Consider the following 19839-nt stretch of genomic DNA (forward strand, 5'->3'; position numbering starts at 1 on the left):
CTAGGAAAAGAGCTTTCAATGGGAAAGGATGTCAGATGTGGGACATCTGACACCCGAGGGCTTCCCCAGTAAAATAAGGGTTGTGGAGGCCTTTTATTGAATTTGTGTCTGAGAACAGTGGGTTGAGGACAAACATTCTGCTCACCTAGTGTCAGGACAATTCAGCTCCCATAAATTTTCAAGGTCAAAACTCCTTCTCTTCCTTATGACACATGTAACTTTACCATTTTGGGTCCTCTTTGGCTACTTTCTCTTTCTGTCACTCAGTGTGTGTGTGTCCTTGTAGAATGGGGATTCTTACTCTTGAAGACCCTACAGCAGTTTCCTCTTTACAGCAATCATATTTTTCTTCCTTCTAACTTTTCTACCTTAGCTATTAAGCTGCTGTATTTTAACCCTGGTTTTCTGCAGCCCTATAGAGTGTTTCAGTTCTGCTTTGTAGAATAACTTGATGTTTGGTGGGGAGTGTGCACCTGAAACACATGATGAGGTTCCTCTCTGACAGCTGCAAACTCATCACCTACTCTTAACTATAGGCCTCATTTGTGCCTTTTCTTTTCCCCACAGTGTTAACGACTACTCATTCTTACTAGAGTGAGGATTACAATGTTATTGGTTATAAAGCCTTTAAGCTCTCTTTTCAGGTATGCTTCAAGTCTTGATCTCCCTACACTAACTCAGACCGCCTGCTCCGCCAGCTGAGACAGATGGAGTAGGAAGAATGATGTGCTTATCAGCACCACCTTCTCCTCTCAGCAGGCAGCATTCAACCCCCCTCATTAATAACAGCCCCAGTCCACATTTCTATTGGCAAATCAATAAGGTTATTACTCACTGTTTTATGTTTGTGTTCTTCACAAGGAAAGTATGGCAGTTATGTATGAACCTCTGTTTAATTGGATGACAAACTAGTTAACCATAATAACAAATAATTATCCACTTAGATACCTGATTTAGAAGTTGAAAATAATATTTTATCAGAAGAACTTTTAAATAGAACCATAAATTTCAGGTATTAATCAAAAAGATAATGCTGTCTTAACAGCCTATGGTACATATCCGAAAGTGAACTGGCGGCGTGATTCATTGAAGTTAGGTCGCTCAGCGATGTGTGCGTGCATGCACGGGGAGGGTCTCTGAACTTGCTGAGCGGCATCGCCTCCATCGGAGTGGCATCACCTCTTTCAAGGACTTGCTTTAGCTTTGTCTGGTGCACTGATCTCTATTATAACAATCCAGTTCCAACGCACATAGTTTTCAGTCATCTGTTCTTCATTCACATAGTAACTCTACTCCAATCTTTTATTTCCTGAATTGCTAATGGCTCCTTCCTTTCTGAAAACAGCCACTGATGTAATGATCGCAGGAATAAGGTCACAAGTCTTCACTCTGGGGTTTAATCCCCTCCGAAACCTAGTGAGACCCTCCACACCCTGGTCTCACCGCCATGTTAGCCTAAATTCTGAATACTTTCACTTCCAGTCAGTTGCTTCTTTATTTTGCTATTCTGTGTTGTTCCAGTCAATCTGGTTTATATTTTTACTCATCATCCATTCACTCACTCATTCATTCATTTTTATTCAGCTTTTCATTCATTTATTCAGTACTTACTATGTTTCAGACATTCTCCAAGGAGTATGGAGATAGTAGACAGATAGATGATAGATAAATAAATGATAGATGGTAGTTTACAGATAGATAGCCATAATGCATTATGATCATCAAACTTGCTAAAATAGATCTTAATTACTCCCATCATAAAAAAGAAATAATAATTATGTGATGAGATAGAGTTGCTAGCTGATGCTACAGTGGCAATCATATATTACAATATACAAATATAACAAATCAACATGCTGTATACCTTAAATTTACACAATGTTACATGCCAATGTGTTTCAGTAATAAAAAACTGTATAAGAACTTTGTTATAAAGATGTTTCTAAGAACATGAAAAACAATAGATGGTAGGTAACTGATGGATAAAAGATAGATGTATAGGTACATAGATGAATAAATAGTAGAGGATGGATAACTCATAGTCACTATTTTTATGATACACAGAATTTTGTAGGAGAGTCTAGATATAACAAATTCTTGAATACGATAGATGTATTTGGTCTAATAGAGCAAAAACAAGACCCGGCCGGGCTTTATGATTATTATGCACTCAAGTCTGGCAGATGTTTTTGTCCTAGGAATCACTGAATACAAGTCTGCAAAGGTAACAGGCATTCATTCCCATAATTCAGTAGCAAAGGTGTAAAATGATATGCATTATTAGGGTTTTTAAAAATATATTTTATTGGTTATGCTATTACAGTTGTCCCAATTTTTCCCCCTTTTCCTGCCTCCATCTGCTACCTACTTCCCTCCATCAATCCCCACTTAGTTCATGTCCATGGGTCATGCATATAAGTTCTTTGGCTTCTCCATTTCCTATACTATGCTTAACACCCCCTTATCTATTTTGTACCTATCAGTTATGCTTCTTAATCCCTGCATCTTTTCTTCCTTTCTCCCTCTTCTCCCTCACAGCTGATAACTTTCCAAATGATCTCCATAACTACAATTCTGTTTCTGTTCTGGTTGTTTGCTTAGGTTTTTATTTATTTATTTATATATATATTTTTTGTTTTCTTAGGTTTTTAAAATTTTTATTTTAGATTTAGTTGTTGATAATTGTGAGTTTGTTGTCATTTTAATGTTCATGGTTTTGATCTACTTTTTCTTAGATAAGTCACTTTAACATTTCACATAATAATGGCTTGGTAATGATGAACTCCTTTAGCTTTACCTTATCTGGGAAGCACTTTATCTCCCCTTCCATTTTAAACGATAGTTTTGCTGGATAGAGTAATCTTGGTCTTTGCTTTTCATCACTTTGAATACTTCTTATAAGTCTTTTCTTGCCCGCAAAATTTCTTTTGAGAAATCAGCTGACAGTCTTATGGGAACTCCTTTGTAGGTAATGCTCTGCTTTTCTCTTGCTGCTTTTATTTGCCCTTTATCTTTAACCTTTGGCATTTTAATTATGATGTGTCTTAGTATGGTCCTCTTTGTGTCCAACTTGTTTGGGACTCTGTGCTTCCTGGACTTTTATGTTTATTTCCTTCACCAAATGGGGGAAGTTTTCTTTCATTATTTCTTCAAATAACTTTTCAATTTCTTCCTCTTCCTCTTCTCCTTCTGGCACCCCTATGATTCAGATGTTGGCTCTTTTGTAGATGTCCCAGAGTCTCCTTATATTATACTAATTTTTTTGAATTCTTATTTCTTCTTGCTATTCTGGTTGAATATTTATTTCTTCTTTATGTTCCAAATTGTTGATTTGAATCCCGCCTTCCTTTCCTTCACTGTTGGTTCCCTGCGGATTTTTCTTTGTTTCATTTAGTGTAACCTTCATTTCTGCCTTTATGTTGTTGCTGCACTCAATGAATTCTCTGAGCATCCTGATCACCAGTGTTTTGAACTCTGCATCTGATAGGTTGGCTACCTCCATTTTGTTTAGTACTTTTTTCTGGGGTTTTGTTCTGTTTTTTCATATGGGCTCTATTTCTTTGTCTCCTCAACTTGGCAGCCTCTATGTGTTTGTTTCTGTGTATTAAGCAGAGCTTCTTTGACTCCCTGTCTTAGTGCACCTGTTACACTGTGTGGGGCAGGGCCATAGGTAATTGCCAGGGAGGGGCAACCCACTTCATTGCTTTGTGGCTCTGTATGGGGGGAGGGCTAAGAGAGGGGACAATGCCACTGCCTGGCTTTTGGAAGCTTGCCTGGCACTTGCCCTGTTTCCAGTCACTTCACCCACTTCCTGTATGCAACTGGTGCCTTCCTAGCTCTTGCCCTTGTGCTGAATGCCAGAGTAGGTGGGTTTATGTATGTTCTAAGTCTGTGTGGGCTCTTTAAATGGAATCTTCTGGGAAACCAGCAGTTTCTTCCACCATCCCAACCCCCACTAGTTTTTAGAGCCAGAAGTTTTGGGGGTTTATCTTCCTGGCACTGGAACCCTGGGCTCTGTGGTCTGGCCTGTGGCTGGGATTGCTTGCTCACAAGGTATCCCTCCCAATTTTTATCTACCACATGTGAATGTGGGACCTCTCTTTCTACTGTCACCACCATCTCTCCATGCCACACTGTGTCTCCTTGCCTCTCTACTATAGGGAACCTATCTGCATGGTATGGAAAATGTAGCCCAGCTCACACTTGGGAAGGCCAGTGGGGAGCGAGTTCCAGCACACAGGACTCACATCCATGGATAGGATCTCCTGTGGGGAATTAGGCCTGCATTGTACCTAGGCTGCTATGAGACTTGCTTTTGCTAAAACTCCCTCATCCTGGATTGAGGCAGCAAATATTTACTGCATATCTCTAAAGTTACTTCCTAAAATCTGTATTAAACCTCCCAAGTATGGAGTGTAACCAGTTCAACCACTCTTCCCCTTGATTTGTAACATCCTTCTCTTTGAAGTAATTAGCAACATTCTTTCCTTTGTTATCTGTAAAAGGTAATCATCTACAGTGAACTTGTGCATAGTAAATGAGGACCATCCTCAATGTAATGTACCCAGAAAAGCAATAAAAGCCCATCCAGGCAGGAGTTGGGCTCTGGCCCTCTCGCACTCTCTCTCTCTTAGAGAGCAGCCATGCCATCCCTTTTTCTCCACAGGATTTCTGTAGTCTGTGTGAATTTGTCCATTGCAGCCACAACACGCACACCCTGCCAGCTGGGGTCCACATCACTCTATCCCATCTCTGTGTCTCCACCCCTCCTACCTGTCTGGATAAATGTGGCTTCTTTAAATTCTTGGTTGTTGGACTTTCATACAGTTTGATCTTCTGGCAGTTCTGGATGTTATTTGTTTTGAGGTTTAGCTGTAATTCTCTCGGTGTTTGCATGAGGAGGCAAAGCATGTCTACCTACACCTCCGTCTTGACTGGGAGTCTGTATTAGGGTTTCTTAATAATTCCTTTTTCCACCATGCACATGCATCCAATTTCTTGGTCTTTGGGCAATTTTTCAAGCCATCCACATCACAATTTTGAGTTTATTCCTAGTTCCTCAAACAAGATGATTATGGGTCAGCAAGAAAGCTGTACCCCTGAGCCCAAAGCACAAAAGCTTTGGAGCAGTGGCTCTAATGAAAAATTTAATATCTCCCACTTTCCCTTTCTATTGCCTTTTTGTTTGGTTTACACGGGAATCTATTTCTGTGAGTGCTGTTGGGAGACACTTCTGTTCTCTTAGCCTTGAATTAGGAGAGCATTGCAGCCAGGTGGACGCCCAGAAAGAGGTGGGAATGGGTCAGGATACAGGTGTGTGTGCATGTACTTGTGTGTGTATACATGTACATACATGTCCATATGTGATGTGCCTGTGAGCCATGGGGCTCTAGGAAACACCAGCTATCCATGTGAGAGGCAACATGAAGGTCTGTAATTCTATGCTTAAATGATTTTTCGAGATAGAATTTTCAATCTGGGTGAAATAAAATATACAAAAAATAGTCTGAACAGTCAATCTATGTTTGAGCCTGAAGATTTAAAGGTAATTTATATCCACAAATACATAATGCTATCTTTTACCTTTCATTTTCACAGCTAACTGACTATTTGAGTAAGTGTCCAGCATTAGTGATGAGCTTTAGTAATAAAATAATACTAGCTTCACAATGAGGACTAGATTTATAAATCCTGACTTTCACATCAGGAAACCAGCCAGGAAATACCTTATATGCTAATAGCTGTGAAAAAGGCAGCAACCTGACTTAAATAATTTCTTTTCATGGATGTTTTTGGGGAGGATGAATTCCAGGTTCTACTTGTAATGTGTATATGTCAAGTTACTAACATTCATTTTTCCATAACCATTATTTTGATAATTTGAAGTAATCATAATTAAAGCTGCAGTATAAAATTATCAAATACTTTCATAATGTATTTTTTCAGAAATCATCTGAGGGAGAAGACCTAAAATCTGAAAATATTTATTTTACTTCTACTCTGAAACTGTCTCTAAATTATCCCTTGACTCTCCTGAAACATTCTTATTTGTTTTGCATAGTGTACCTAAATGGAGCAATTCCACAGAGGGAATATGTCAAACAAATTGTGCCAAACAACGTGACATAGTTGGCCCAACTCTGCCATTAGCACTTTTCCCTGCTGTGCTTTTGAGGGAACCTGGAAAAGTGCATTAGTGAGTACTGGAGAGGGAAGGTGGCCTCAGTGGCCGGGAAAGCTCATGGATACCTGCCATTAACACACTATTGCTTCCAGACAGCTGGTCTTTTTGTGGTGGGTGGTGAAATGTGCATGTTCTAGGTGGCTGGACTTGTAGAGAAATGTTAGGCTGCAAAGGAGCAGAACAAAATCTTGTGCCCGGAGAGGGTGCCGCTGCACTTTGAAAGGACACTGAGGAGAAGTCAGATGTGGTCTGCATAAGTAGAATGGGCCTTAAGGAGCATGAATTGACGTCTCTTCCTCTGCCTCATGAGTCTTCCTAGGTGGCTGCAGCCAGGATTAAGCAGTTACTTTGTGATTTCCTTGTGTCTGATGACATCGCCCCAAAACACATGTTTAGCCACTTCGAACGGAGGGGCCATGAACAAGCACCGATGGCTGCTTTGCTGTTTGCACCATCCGAGCTCCCATCCCTGGCAGCACGAGTCCTGGAATAGGAGCTTTCAGAACATTTTAATCTGCTTTCGTTAATAAGTAGGCGAAGTAGAGAAAACAGCTCCTTTGCAGAGTTATCACTTCCAATGCAAACCCTACTCAGGTTTTTTGGAACCTTCAGCATTGGGGGATAACATCAACCCAGTGATCCCAGAAAGCTCATGGTGGCTGTCAGAAAGAGACTGTCACTGTGCAACTATTTAATTCAAGAGACAAGTCAAGTGGGTTTAGTTTTTGTCGATTATGTTATTAGTGTGACTGATTTAAAATGAAAACGAATGAAGAAGTTTCAAATATCCCCAAACTGTTACTTAAGTTGCTACTCTTAGCAAACTCCATCAAATCATCAAAATACAATGTCAGAGAGCACCTTGGAAAGAAAAGTAATCAAAGACACTGATCTCTCCTGTAGGGACAAAAGTGCTTTTACAAGGGAAGCTTGATTAAGCGTTTAATGTACTAACAGCATTTGTAATAAATAAGGATGCCCAAAGTACAAGAAGTAGTGACTTAACACTCTTGGGGGGTATTTGAAAACTTCATAATGATTTGCATTTTAAGTCTATCAAACAAAGAAAACGATCAAGAAAAACGAAGCCTAGATCAACACCTTTCACAGGCCAGGCCAGCAGGATGCTCTTTCCATTGTGAAGCTCACTGGCAATAAACGCCATCAACACACACACAGGATGATTCCAAGTTAAAATTATTATAATGTTGGGCGATGCTACTCGGTTTGGTCCAATGGGAGGAAGATATTATATTGCAATCATTTTCCTTCCATTTGATCACGCATTTCATTAAAAGAGTGGGAAGATCTCCCAGCTTGCAAGAGTGAAAGTCCTGTTGGCGGGTGCAGCAGACGGATGACAGAGCAGACACCGCGAAGGCACAGCAGCAGGAAGCAGATGAGTGATGGCTCTTTGCTGCTGCTAACACCCAAAAATCTATCATTCCAGATGCACAAATTAAAATTACTCACTAAGCAAGAATGCCATTGAGCTGCACCTTATAAAAATCCTGGAGTAAGTAGAAAAGTGCCAGGCTGATAAATCTGTGCTGTGAGAGCCATATAATCATGCTGCCATCAATAACAGCCCCCTCACTTTATGGACTCTGCTCTTTTTGCAGCAGCCATGAATAACCAAAACACACACACAGCCTCTTGCCAAATTCACAGTCATGGGCCGTATATGACATGCACCACCACTGACTCCATCTGAGGCCATTAGAAGATGTGCTGCCCAGAGTTGAGTCATATAAACCAGGTCATGCAGACATCAGTCTGACCTCGTATTGCTTGGCCTCTACAGTGCAGGCATTCTATGGTCTTCCTCTTCTTCCTGAAATTCTATCTTCCTTGGTTTTCTCTACCCAGTTCCCACAGTCAATAGTCCATTCATAATCACTTATCCTTTTTTCTATGATCCACCCAGGTCCCAATGACTCCACTTCATCTGTCTCGGAAATTCTCTCCAGCTCATCTCTACCATCACCATTGATGCACCAGCTCACCTGGTCTACTCAGTGGTCTTCTAGCTGGTCTGACAAGTTAGATGAACTCCCTCTAATCTGCTCTTGATAGTGCAGCCACGATGGACTTTTCTAGACATAAACCAAAGGATGACACCCTTCCACTCAAAGCCCTTCAGTGCACACCATCCTCTTAAGGTGATTTCCTACCAAGATCTGCAAGGTCCTGCACAGTTTGGGTGCTCCTGGACTCTCCAGATGTGTCTGCTATCTCTTCCTTCTGCTGCCAGGCTTTTAGTTCGGCTCACAGTGTTCACTTCTGACTCAAGGCCTTTACACGGTGATGCATTGCTCTCTACCTGGCTGAATCCTGCTCATCTTTTAGGTCTCAGTTGTCACTTCCTCCTCTTTCCTGACCATTTCACCTGGCCTATTTAGGTCAGATCTGTGAATTAGAGCCTTTCAAAGTAGCCATCATATTGTAACAACTGATTGAACTCTGGTTCACCTAGTGGACTCTAGGCATGTGGCCCGCTGGGCTACGGGTAGGCTCACCACGCATCTCAGAGCCCAGCACCATGCCCTACATGGACGGGGAGTTGTTAATAACCACCAAGTGGTTGACCAGTGAACAGGCCTTGTGTTTCTGGGAGAGCATGGATCATTTTACAGTCTGTCCTTACAGGAGGAAACTAGCAAGGAGGCTGTCGCATACCATGCAATCTTCCTTTCAGGGGCCCTCAGGTGACAGGTGTGACCAACCTTCCAGACTCCTGAGTGCTTCTCAGGCATGACTGTTCGCACTCCTAGACCGAAACTCCTATGTCTAGCTCTGAAGTGGACCACAGATTTATAAACTTCCACTACGATTGCAACTCAATTCAGCATTTTATTGAGGGAGGTGATAATTTGGCTGGCTCTTCATTATTATTGGTCAAGTAGTAATAACACCTTTCAAACCCAAGTTTTCTTCCTAAAGAAAAAAAACTCTATGCTGTCAAAATTTACATCTAATTTCCGACATCACTTCAAATTATTTCCAGCTTTATATATGTTTTCTGTGTGTGGTTTTCAAAACATTATATAGCATTTAAAGATGCAAACTTACATCAGTTACTTTTTTGCCTGCAATTGGAATTAGAGCAAAATATCCCTGGGCACTGTCCCCAAAGAGTTAATTATGAGTGCTCTTGCCAAGTACTTTCTGCAGGCAGTTTCTTACATTACTGTGCACCTTGCCCTGCAGACAAAGCTTCCTCTGAAAGTCTGTGTGCGGTTTCCTCCCTCCACTGTGCTATGCTGATCTTTAATCCTTGTTTTGTTTTCCTCCTTCTAAACAAATCCAGCATCCAGAATAGCTCTTCACCCTGATCACCCTAAAGCACAAGGATCTGGTCTCCCCGCACTATTTGCTGTCCTGATCTTGGATGACCAGTGGCTCCCAATGCCCCACCAAGGAAGTGGCCACAGTCTCTGCATGATGATGGTGATGTGTCCTTCTGTGTGGTTTCTCTTGTTGAGCCTCAAGTTCCTGACCTGTGCAGTGTCCCATTCATGATGGTCCAGGGCTGAACAGACCCAGGAAATGGCCTGCATTGCTGCTCTCTTCTTCCTGAAGTGTTAATCTGGGTTCTGCTCTGTGGATACAGCTGCTCTAAGGAATGGGCTCATGTGATTGTGGAGGCTGAGACATCCAAGATCTGTAATCAGTATTCTGGAAGCCCAGAAGGACAATTGTTTAGTTCCAGTCAGGGTTTGGTTCCCTCTGCCTTTCAGGTAGTCTTGCCCCGACCTTGCCTGGTCTGGAGGTGGCCATACTTTCTCAACCATAAGTGGCAGGAGCAGCAACCAAACATTGAGTCTGCCTGGTCTTAGATAGGGCTGTTGCCTGGATGTCTGGGGTTGTTTGGAAAGGGAGTTTGGGTGCTGAGGTTGTTTGGGGGGCCTGGTGGGAAGTGTAAGGGCTGTTGGTGGTCTGTACCTACCAGTCAGGTGGGGAGGAGATGCTTCCTGGGGACACAGCACCCCATCAGAGTGGCCCATCCCTTGGTGGTACCTCCCTGTTTGGGGAAACCAGTGGCTGTACTGTCTCAGAGGGAGTACAGTGCTCAGGGCAGCTGGGAGAGCAGTAAAGACAGGGACACGCTCACAGGTCAGGGGGGCAAGAGCAACTGTACCTCTGCATCTTTGAAACACTGCTTTTATCTTCTTAAAATCACAGTCCTCTTTCTGGAAACAGAACATGATTGAATCCCAAATCTGCTCCCAAGCCCTGAGGGCTTTGGTGGCACCTTCCTGGCTCCTGCCAGCTCAGAGCTCTGTCCCCTGGCTCTGCTGCCATAGTTGGTATTTTGTGCAGATTCCCTTTGGTGCGCAGGGGCACAGGTCCTTCCAGGGGACCTCCCCAACTTCAGGTTACTCTCAGTGTCAGAAAACAGAGGATGTCCATTTCCACACTGCTCCTTCTTCAAGCTACAGCCCTTACTCACCAGCCAGGACACAGTGCCTATGCCTCAGTGCCACCCTGAGATAGGATGCTTAGGTTTATCTAAGTCACTGTTCACAAACACAAGGCCCACGGACCGAATCCAGCCCTCCACCTTGTTTTATCTGGCCCGGCACCTTGTTTCTGACTAGGAGTTATCTATCATCTACCATTTATTTGTCTATGGCAGCAGCGCCGAACTCCTTGCCCCTAGTTAAGGAGCAGTTACATTTATACAGTCCTAAAATTACATTTGTTCCTTTGAAGGCAACCGTGAAGCTGATGTGGCCCCTGGTGAAAGTGAGTTTGACACCCCTGATAAGTGAAGGAAACGCACACATACGAGGAGTGGGGCCCACAGAATGGGCAATAGGTGGATGATGAGTGGGGCTGTGGCTTTGCTGGGAGGCTGGGGAACTCTGGCTCCTGACTCCCTGCCAAAATGACCAAATGCTCAGACCAGCCTGGTGGGTGGGCCAGACAATGACATTCCTCAATAAGTGCTGGCTCTCATGGGTCATTCTGCTGAAACCCTTTAATGAGAGGCAATACAAAGAGATAGCGCTGCCTCCTCCCTAGTCATGTTCTTATGGCAGCTCTCTGTGGGTCCAGAGGGTAGAGTGGATGGGGTTATAGGTGGGGTCACGAATGTGGGTGAGACTGGAGGGCAAGGACCTCCCATTGCCTCTGTTCTACAAGTTCCTGAAGACCAAGCGAGCGACGTGGTCAATTCCTTAACAGGGGGATGAGGGACCACGTCTAGACAGAGCTTTCTCTTGTTCAGAACACCCAGCTCATAGGGTTTGTCAAAGCCTCCCGGGTGGGGCCACTTGCATATCATACTCCATCCGCCAGCAGCACAGGAGAGCCTGGGTCACCGAGATAACAGCACAAGTCTACCGCCGGCATCTAGTCCACCAAACGCCCGCAGTGAAGATTGGAAGCCAAAATGTGTCCTTAGGTAGAAAGGACCAGCTGGCTGGTTAGCAGCTTCAGGCCAATTGCCCAGCTGGTCACCACTGCCTTCCTTGTGGCAGGCAGCCTGACGAGCAGCAGGCAGGAACTGCAGGTACATACATGTGTGTGTTCAGGCAGAGCCTGGACAGGTGGTCAGTGAACAGAGGCAGTCCCGATGACCAGATGCACCCCACACCTCCAAGTTTCCCCCAGAGACCGGCACAAACCTCCCTGTGTCTGGGCCTCGATTGTTATGAGAATTAATGAAATGAGGGCAGAACTAGTGACCTGTCTTATTACCTCGAGTGTGTGCAGGACAGGGGTCCCACATCCCATCTTCATGGACCCAAACTCGTTACAGTTTCCTGCTTTGCTCTGGGTGTTGAAGGGCCCTGATTATCCTCGTACTGTGTAAACATCATCCTTCAATCACCGTGAGTGACGTGATCCCACACCACCCTGACTGCTTAACCCCTGGCCGTCCCAGGAGCCCACGGCCACTTAGGAGCCCTTGCAAAGATGGTGACATAAGGCATGTGTAGGTCCTCAAGCTGTTGTCCTTCCTGATTCTGAAACACCTTCCCACAAGCAAGTGGTGTGTTGTCGCCATTGCCAGAAAGTGTTCTGCTCCAGACAAACACTAGGACCAAGTGTGCCGGCACCGTGTCCCCAACCCTGTCCTGAGAAACACAGGGCAGTGGGAGGCTGGGGAAAGCAGTTTGGGAAAGATTTGAAGTGTATTTCACCTCCTTCTGGGACATAATAATAGTATGTTAAACATCCAGTTAAGTTTGGTAGTAAAAGAGAAATCACCTTCCCCTTCCTAATCTTTGAACACTATGGCCCCTTTTATCATGGAAGACCAATTAACATCCCAGACAATGTGCATTTGAGACACAGGTTTTTAACTAAACCATTTATGAGTAGTTTTTGTATCTTTCTGATTATTACAACCACAATTATAGGGTTTTAAGTATTCTGTGAATATCCAGGGTGAAAAAGTTGAGTTTCGATGGCATTCAAAGAACTGGAGAGGAGAGGGAGGGAAGATGGGAGGGAGAGAGAGAGAAAAAAAGGAGAGAGAGAGAGATTCTAAAGGAACAAACAGAAAGTATAAAAGAGTAGAGAACAACATTCCTTTACTGAAATCTAAAGGGCAGAGATGACTTGAAAGGTCTTTGACTGTCTTTATGTTCCCAATGCCCACTCCTGTCTGAGCAATGAGAAGCTTTAGAAGAGGTAATTTTGGTTACTGTGAATGAAGCACACACAGTTGTAGCCTGATGTGCAAGGGGTGTGGAGTGAGGGGCCTGGCCCGCAGCTCAGCATCCACAGCCCAACCCACTCAAGGTCACACTCCCAGACACGCATGATAGGTTAATACCAATATCCATATCTAATCTCTGTCTATATCTAATCTCTACTCTATATATCTATATCTAATCTATATGAGATATATAACATATATATATATCTTATCAGATCTGTTTCTCTGGAGAACCCTAATATACAAATATGACTCAGACATCTCTTGCCCTTGAAGACTGAAATTCTCTTCTCTTCCCTGTTGCATCAAATGTCCTCTTATGAGTTATCTCTGTCCTTTCTGTGCCTGTCACTAATAGGCAGAGGGTGCCTCACTTAGTGGCTTCATCCAGGGTTGACTGAGTAAGTGTCAGTTTGGAGAAATCAAGGTGCAGAAATGTGAATAAGGGGTTAGGGTCCCAGGCACTGGCAACCCTGTTATAGTGAGGAGATGAGCAGATCCCTCACTGTGGTGTGTGCTTCGATACAGGGTCTGAGAAATCTACAGACCCCATGTCCCAGAGTGCTAGGCAAAAGACTCAGCCAAGGTTGCAGAATTGTCACCAGGCTTCCTGAGGGTGATGAGAACTCAGCTGAGCCATCCAATTCAGTAGGTAGGAGCCACCCTGATCAGCAGAGAGGACAGGGTTTCTAGGCCCATGAAACATGACAAGAGCACTGGGGACGATCTTTCCTGCTTTTATCTGTTGTGGCCATAAAGCCTCCCCTGAAATCATGTGTTCTGAGTGACTCTGGGGCTATACCATCTGTGGGTATCAGACAAGTCAGTCTTCTTCCAATTTGAGAAAATGTGAAGCATTGAGTAGGATGCCTTCCAGCTGTTAGTAAGATTTTCCCCAAGAATCAGCCTGATTTGCAGGATGAAATGAAATGAGCATTTGGCAATTCCTCAGTATCTGTGCGTCTAAGTTCTGGGTAAACACACTAGACCGAGCTGATACCATGTTCTGTTTCCTCCAATTAAATCTATCTCATCCTCAGATTTATCCTGGCACTTTATGCTTCTGCAAATGACTGCCTCAGCGCTGCGAAGTAATTCCACCCTGTCATATTTGTCTTTGGAAATCGTAACAAATTATGGTGATTTATAACATCAAACTCAACTCGTGCATTTCTCCCCAGACGACCATGTCGCTGATGGCAAGATTCTCGGCCATCCATTTGTTCTTTGCGCAAGGTGACAGTGACACATGTCTCATCTACCTGGCATGACACTTGCTTTCCCTTTGAGGGGAGCCTGTCAACATAATTCAAGCTGTCACTGCAGCTTCACACAAGGGTTCCAACACATCCCAGGTCCTGCTTACCTGAGGCCTCCTAATGAGGTGTGACTTCCCCTCCGGGCTGGATGAATGGATGAATCTCCTTGTCTCAGAACCTGGTCGCTACCAGTCGGGAGAAGTCAAACCCCAATCTGTCATGGTGGGAGGACTGTGTGGGACCACAGCCAGAGGACCAGCAAGCAGGTCCTGTGGTGGAACACAGCCCTTCCTCCTCAATCTTTTGTCTTTCAATCTGAATGGAAGCAACTGTCAACTCTCCCATGGTTTCCTAGACAGCCCAGAATCCTGGTCTTTCTGAGGAGAAAGAAAATGGAGAGAGCTGGGCACACCAGCCCAGGACACTTGGGGGTGGCCAGAGAGTGCACCGACTGTGGGTGGTGCTGGCTCAGAGCTGCGTGCTACAGATGGAATTGTGCCCTCCAAACTCATATGTTGAAGCTTTACCCCATAATGAGATGGTATTAGGAGAAGAGACCTTTGGGAGGTGATTAGGGTTGGGTGAGGTCACGGTGTGGGGCCCTTGTGATGGAATAAGTAAGCTCATAAGGAGAGATTCCCGGACTCTCTCTCCACCAGGTGAGGACGCAGGGAGAAGGCGGCTGCCCACAAGCCAGGAAGAGGGTTCTCACTGGAACCTACCATGCTGTCACCTTGATCTCAAACTCCCAATCTCCAGAACTTGAGACAGAAATGTATTGTTTAAGCCCCAGTCTGAGCTGTTCTGTTATAGCAGCTGAGCTGCCTCCCTGTATAACATCATCCCACAAACCTCAGGGTCAGACCACACAATCAGCTGCATACCTACTGGGCATACAACCTGCTAATGACATCTCCGTTGACCCCACATGGTTTCTGGATCAGCCATAACTGTAATATCCATCTTATGTACTTATTTCATAAACAACTAATATCGTGGGGGTCAGGACTCCGATAATACAACTCTTTTTCCTTAAGTTATCCTGAGCAAAATGAGATCAAAACTATTCTTTAAAAAAAAATTAGAAGCGGGTTCAGAACTGCTGACAATTAAGCAGTCAATCTGAACACTTCTGTGACCCATGTAGATGATGCACAGAAGCACTGAGTGTGTCGCAGAGGCCATGGGAGAGCCCTCCCCACTAAAAGGCCAATTAGGGCTAAAATAATGAAACAATATTGCCAAACTATGCCAAGAGCATTTGGGAATCTCCCCGATCTGTGTTTTGTGGCTGGCAGCCATGGGACTGACTGGCGTCTCAGACAGAGTGGCCAAGGCCAGCTTGCTCTGAAATGGGATCGGACACCAAAGCCCATTTCAGACACAGACCGGACAAGTCCCATTCACTCACTCATCTGCACACTTGAAAGTTGTACCAGACCTGGAAAATTAAAAAACGAAAGACAAACTCCTTGAGAGTCTTGGGGGAGACAGACAGGCAAGTGGCAGTGACCACAGCAGTGTGGGTTTACCCCAAAAATGTCTTCAGCCACCAGGACACCTGGGATGTGCTCCTGACTCGACCACAGAAGTGAGCATGAAGGGCGGGGCTCTAATAAAGAAACCGAAGAAATAAATCAGTGCAGGCAAAATCTCGGTGGCCACGCTGCTGATTCTGGCTGCTGGCCACCAGCAATGGGGAACGCTGTCCGGAGGGATGTGCTCAGCCCCTCCCAGGTCTAAAGCCATGGGAGGACACAGGCTTTTGCATTCTGAGGCCAGCCTTTCCTGAAGTTATAGCAGACAGATGACAACGTTAGAAAAAGGAGTCTTAGTGGTGAGATTGAGTTTCAAAGTCTGGCTTCATGAGATGACTGCTCTGTGACCTGAGCACATGATTTAAAGTTTCCAGAACTTGGTCTTTTTAATTTTTTAATTTTTTATTTTTTGGTCCATCAGGGCAACAGTTCTGCTACTCACTTCACACGTGTACTTTGAGGAAAAATTTGCTGCTGAGAGAGTGCTGTTTGTTGTTCCAGCTTGTTCTTCCTCACGGTAAGTGCTCACTAATGGTCTTGCCTTGTGTAGACATGTCGCTGCTGTCCACGCTGTCCTGCGTGTCGGTGGACTAGAGAGGGCAGGACAGTCAGCCTGGAAGACTGAGAGCTCTGCGTGCGACGTCTCTGGGACAATACTAACGATGCTGGCTCCACTTCTCTAAAACCAAGGAAATGCACCCAACTGAAAGGTGGAGAGTAAGCTGGGTGTGGGGCAGGCCACTTCGGAGAGCTGGCTGAGCCTTGGCCTCACGGAGAGAGGTACTGAGACCCACTCCTGTTTGACAATTTTGTTTTTATTTACAGGGGCCGCATCAAATGTGTATTTTATGTGATCAGTGGGAAGTGTCAAAATGAGCTGCATATAAAAGGGTGACAAAAGAAATCATTTCAGTAAAATTACATAATGTAAAACAAGTCACTGAAACAGCCGCATTAAATACGACTTGCAGGCAGTACAGAGTTATGTAATTTCTGACACTCGCCAGAGAGGTATTAGGTCTGAAGTAACTACACTGAGAAAGCAATTTGCAGAATTTCTGTTCTTTTAGCTGGTTTGAAAGCAGTGATAATTTTTTTTTGTAGCTGACAAGTGAACAAAAAACAATAATTGAATCGTACCATTTTACCCAGAAGGCAGACTGATAATTAGAGGTGTAGCAGACAGTTTGGGTTTTATCCGAACGATGGCAGCTCTGACTTTTTTTTTAAAGCTGAGAATGAAATCAAGGCCCCTATTCCCAACAACAATAAAAGAAGGAAACAGGATTGTATTTTCCATTTCTCATTCCTGGCCAGCACGTGTTTTCTTGTCCCTAAAGGAAGATCTGTGGGTTCTAATTTGGGAAGATGTGCCCACTAGTTACGTGGGAAACAAAGAAAAGTTCTCAGTAGCCAATGTGGTCAGAAATATAACATAAATAAAGTTGATTTCTGCCCCTGTGGAGCTTGGGGGAAACAGCACCTGAAACCTCCTGGCCCGGCAGCCTTATTAAAGATTCTGCCAGGATGGGATACTCCCCGTGGGTCTTAAAAGAAATGTCCCTGACTGGAACATGGTTTAGATCTGCTATCACAGCCCTCCGTGTGAGAGAATTGTCACCTATGCCATGTTTTTAAACTTGGGATTCGGTTGCTAGACTGTTGCAGCAGTGGTATAGTTGACAGCAGTGAGACCCCCGGTCCTGCCGGGAGCGGGAGCAGACGGGATCCCGCGTATAACCACGCATGGGACACGGGTCCCTCTTGTCTCTGGACTCCCATCTTGTAGAATGATGGCATTTGGAGCCAGAAAAATGTGAGTCAGTTGTGGACCCCTAAACAACTGAATCAAGTCCCTTCTCTGTTCTTTCCAACACCCATTTTGGAGGGTGGCTCATCATGTCCTTAAAACTCCAAAAGAAGGATGCCCATGAAGACGTCCTCAAGCAGAATCTGCAGAGTGAATACGAGGGCTTGCTTTCACAATCAATATGCTAGAAACACATTTTAAAATAGCTCCCTACTCCTTTTAATAGCACACGCAGACAAAAGAGCCTATTATTTAGTATTCCATTTTTGATAGCTCATTGTATCTAAAAGGAGATCAATTAAAGTGCTTCAAACCTCTCAAACTTAATTGAAGGGCAATTTAGACATCCCAGTGGCACACAGATGATGCTGTCCATTGTTCCTTTATTCAGATTTGGAATATTCGTGGCTTCCCTGAACCCTCTGCAGATGGGCAGATTTCACACTGGAAAAGAAATGCTCGCATCAGAAGAAAGACAAATTGTCACCAACTTTATTCTTTAACGGGTGAAGGGGGATTTTGAAATAAAAGTATTTGATAAACAATGTGATGGGAATATTTGTGCCTGTGATTTTCTGAATAACTAGGAACGAGCATTCATTATTTGTCCTTTGTGAAGAGGGGGTGTGGGTGACATATTAGTGCCAACAACAGAAGCATTACACTTATAGCAAAAAGCTTAACTTGTCATATTCAAGTAGATTTTGTCCTTAAGAACTTATGTCTCACAAATGGGGCTTTGCCACGTTTCTGAGGAGAACACCCATTGCTATTGTTGAACCCAAGAGTTGCAGTTGAAGAAGGAGCACAAAGTCGATGACCCCAGGGACTCAAGCTTTGGGCCACAGTGGCTCCCATGCAGAGCAGCGTGGGATGGAAGATCGAGGTCCATCATGCTCTCCAGTTGCGTACTCAGGACTTCCTGTCCAGGTTTAACACAGCAGTGGGCAAAAGTGGGTTTACAGTTGTTTGTATGGAAAAATATGTAATACTAGCATAAATAATAATACAAGAATAAACTCTGTGTTTCATGTGCTCACAACTGTAAACCTACTTTTTCCTGCCTTTGCATCAGAGCTGACATGCAAGTATAAGAAGGGTGAGCTCAGTCTGGAGCCTGGGGGGTCTGGGGTCTGTCCCTCAGCACAGGACACTGGGTGACCACTGGCTTCCCAGCACAAGCCAGCAGCATGAGGCCCTCCAAGGGCAACATGGAGTGTTTGGCTATCTCAGTTGGCTGGTGACCACTGCATGCCCAGTGCAGGTCCAGTTATGTCACAAGCAGCCTCTGGGGAAACTAACACACAGTGATGGAGCCTTTCAAAGCCAACAACCTCCACAGGGAGAACCAGTGGTGTAGGCCAGACAATCAGCTGCAGGGACTGCTTGTCCTGGTTCTAGGATCCACTCTGGGAGCCTTGGGGCAGGAAGGGGCGAGGTTGGCAGGGTAGAGTGGGTGGGACTGTGCTGGTGTGAGTGCTGCTTGCCATGGGTGGGGGTAATGGCAGGCCTGGATACGTGTGTACACACACATGTGCCTACTCTAACATACATGCATGTAAAAGGTGTATAACACGCAGTCTGTGTAACATGAGGTGTTTATATTATATAAGTGCACATATGTAAATATGTGTATATACAGCTTCTGGCAGGAGTAATGCCTGCTTGAGTGTGGCTGGGAGGGTACATGAATGTCTCGCACGAGATGGACAGCAACTTGAACAATTCACCTAAAATGTCATGTGGTGTGCTTGAGTGTACTATTGTTATTTTACAGAATTACATGCTTATGATTTTGTAATAAAAGAGTTTGCAATATAAAAGGGGTGCTATTTGTGCCAGAGTCTGGATATAATACACACTCAACACATTTAGTTCGCAGTACGAAACTGAATGGCCCCTAGGAAGTTCGGGAGGCTCGGTGAGTTAACCTCTATAAACCCTCAATTACAGGGGTTGAAAAATCATCCTTTTTCTGTACAACTGTCTCTCAGTATTTGCCTCACATCTGTGTGTCTGCATATCCAGGTGCCCAATATGAAGACTGTGTAAGCTGGTGTAACCATCACTCCTTGCCTCACAAAGGTGTATCAACCCGACAGGGACACTTTCTGAACTGAACGCTCACTCTGCTTAACACCGGTGACTTTCTCTCCAAGTCTGTATATGTATTGTACCTCATGTGCGTGATCTATCTTTCATACATTTAAAGATGTCCTAAAATGCTTGAAGTCAATTAAACTTGGATATTTGGGGTATATTTTCAACTCCCTTGAGATAAACAATTGATACTTTGGGATGCAATATAAAGAAAAAAATTTAAAATCAGTAGAACAGAGATGGAGACTGGATTTCCTTGTATGCCAATAAGTTTC

General features: G+C 44.3%; 1 protein-coding gene across 1 annotated transcript in view; it reads right to left on the bottom strand.

The window, feature by feature from the left end:
- ADARB2 (adenosine deaminase RNA specific B2 (inactive)) overlaps window positions 1–19839 on the bottom strand; it is a 430916-nt gene that overhangs the window by 262453 nt on the left and 148624 nt on the right. The gene's annotated exons all lie outside the window — the stretch shown is intronic.

Source organism: Desmodus rotundus, chromosome 4 (assembly GCF_022682495.2).
Source record: "Desmodus rotundus isolate HL8 chromosome 4, HLdesRot8A.1, whole genome shotgun sequence".
Classification (NCBI taxonomy): Eukaryota; Metazoa; Chordata; class Mammalia; order Chiroptera; family Phyllostomidae; genus Desmodus; species Desmodus rotundus.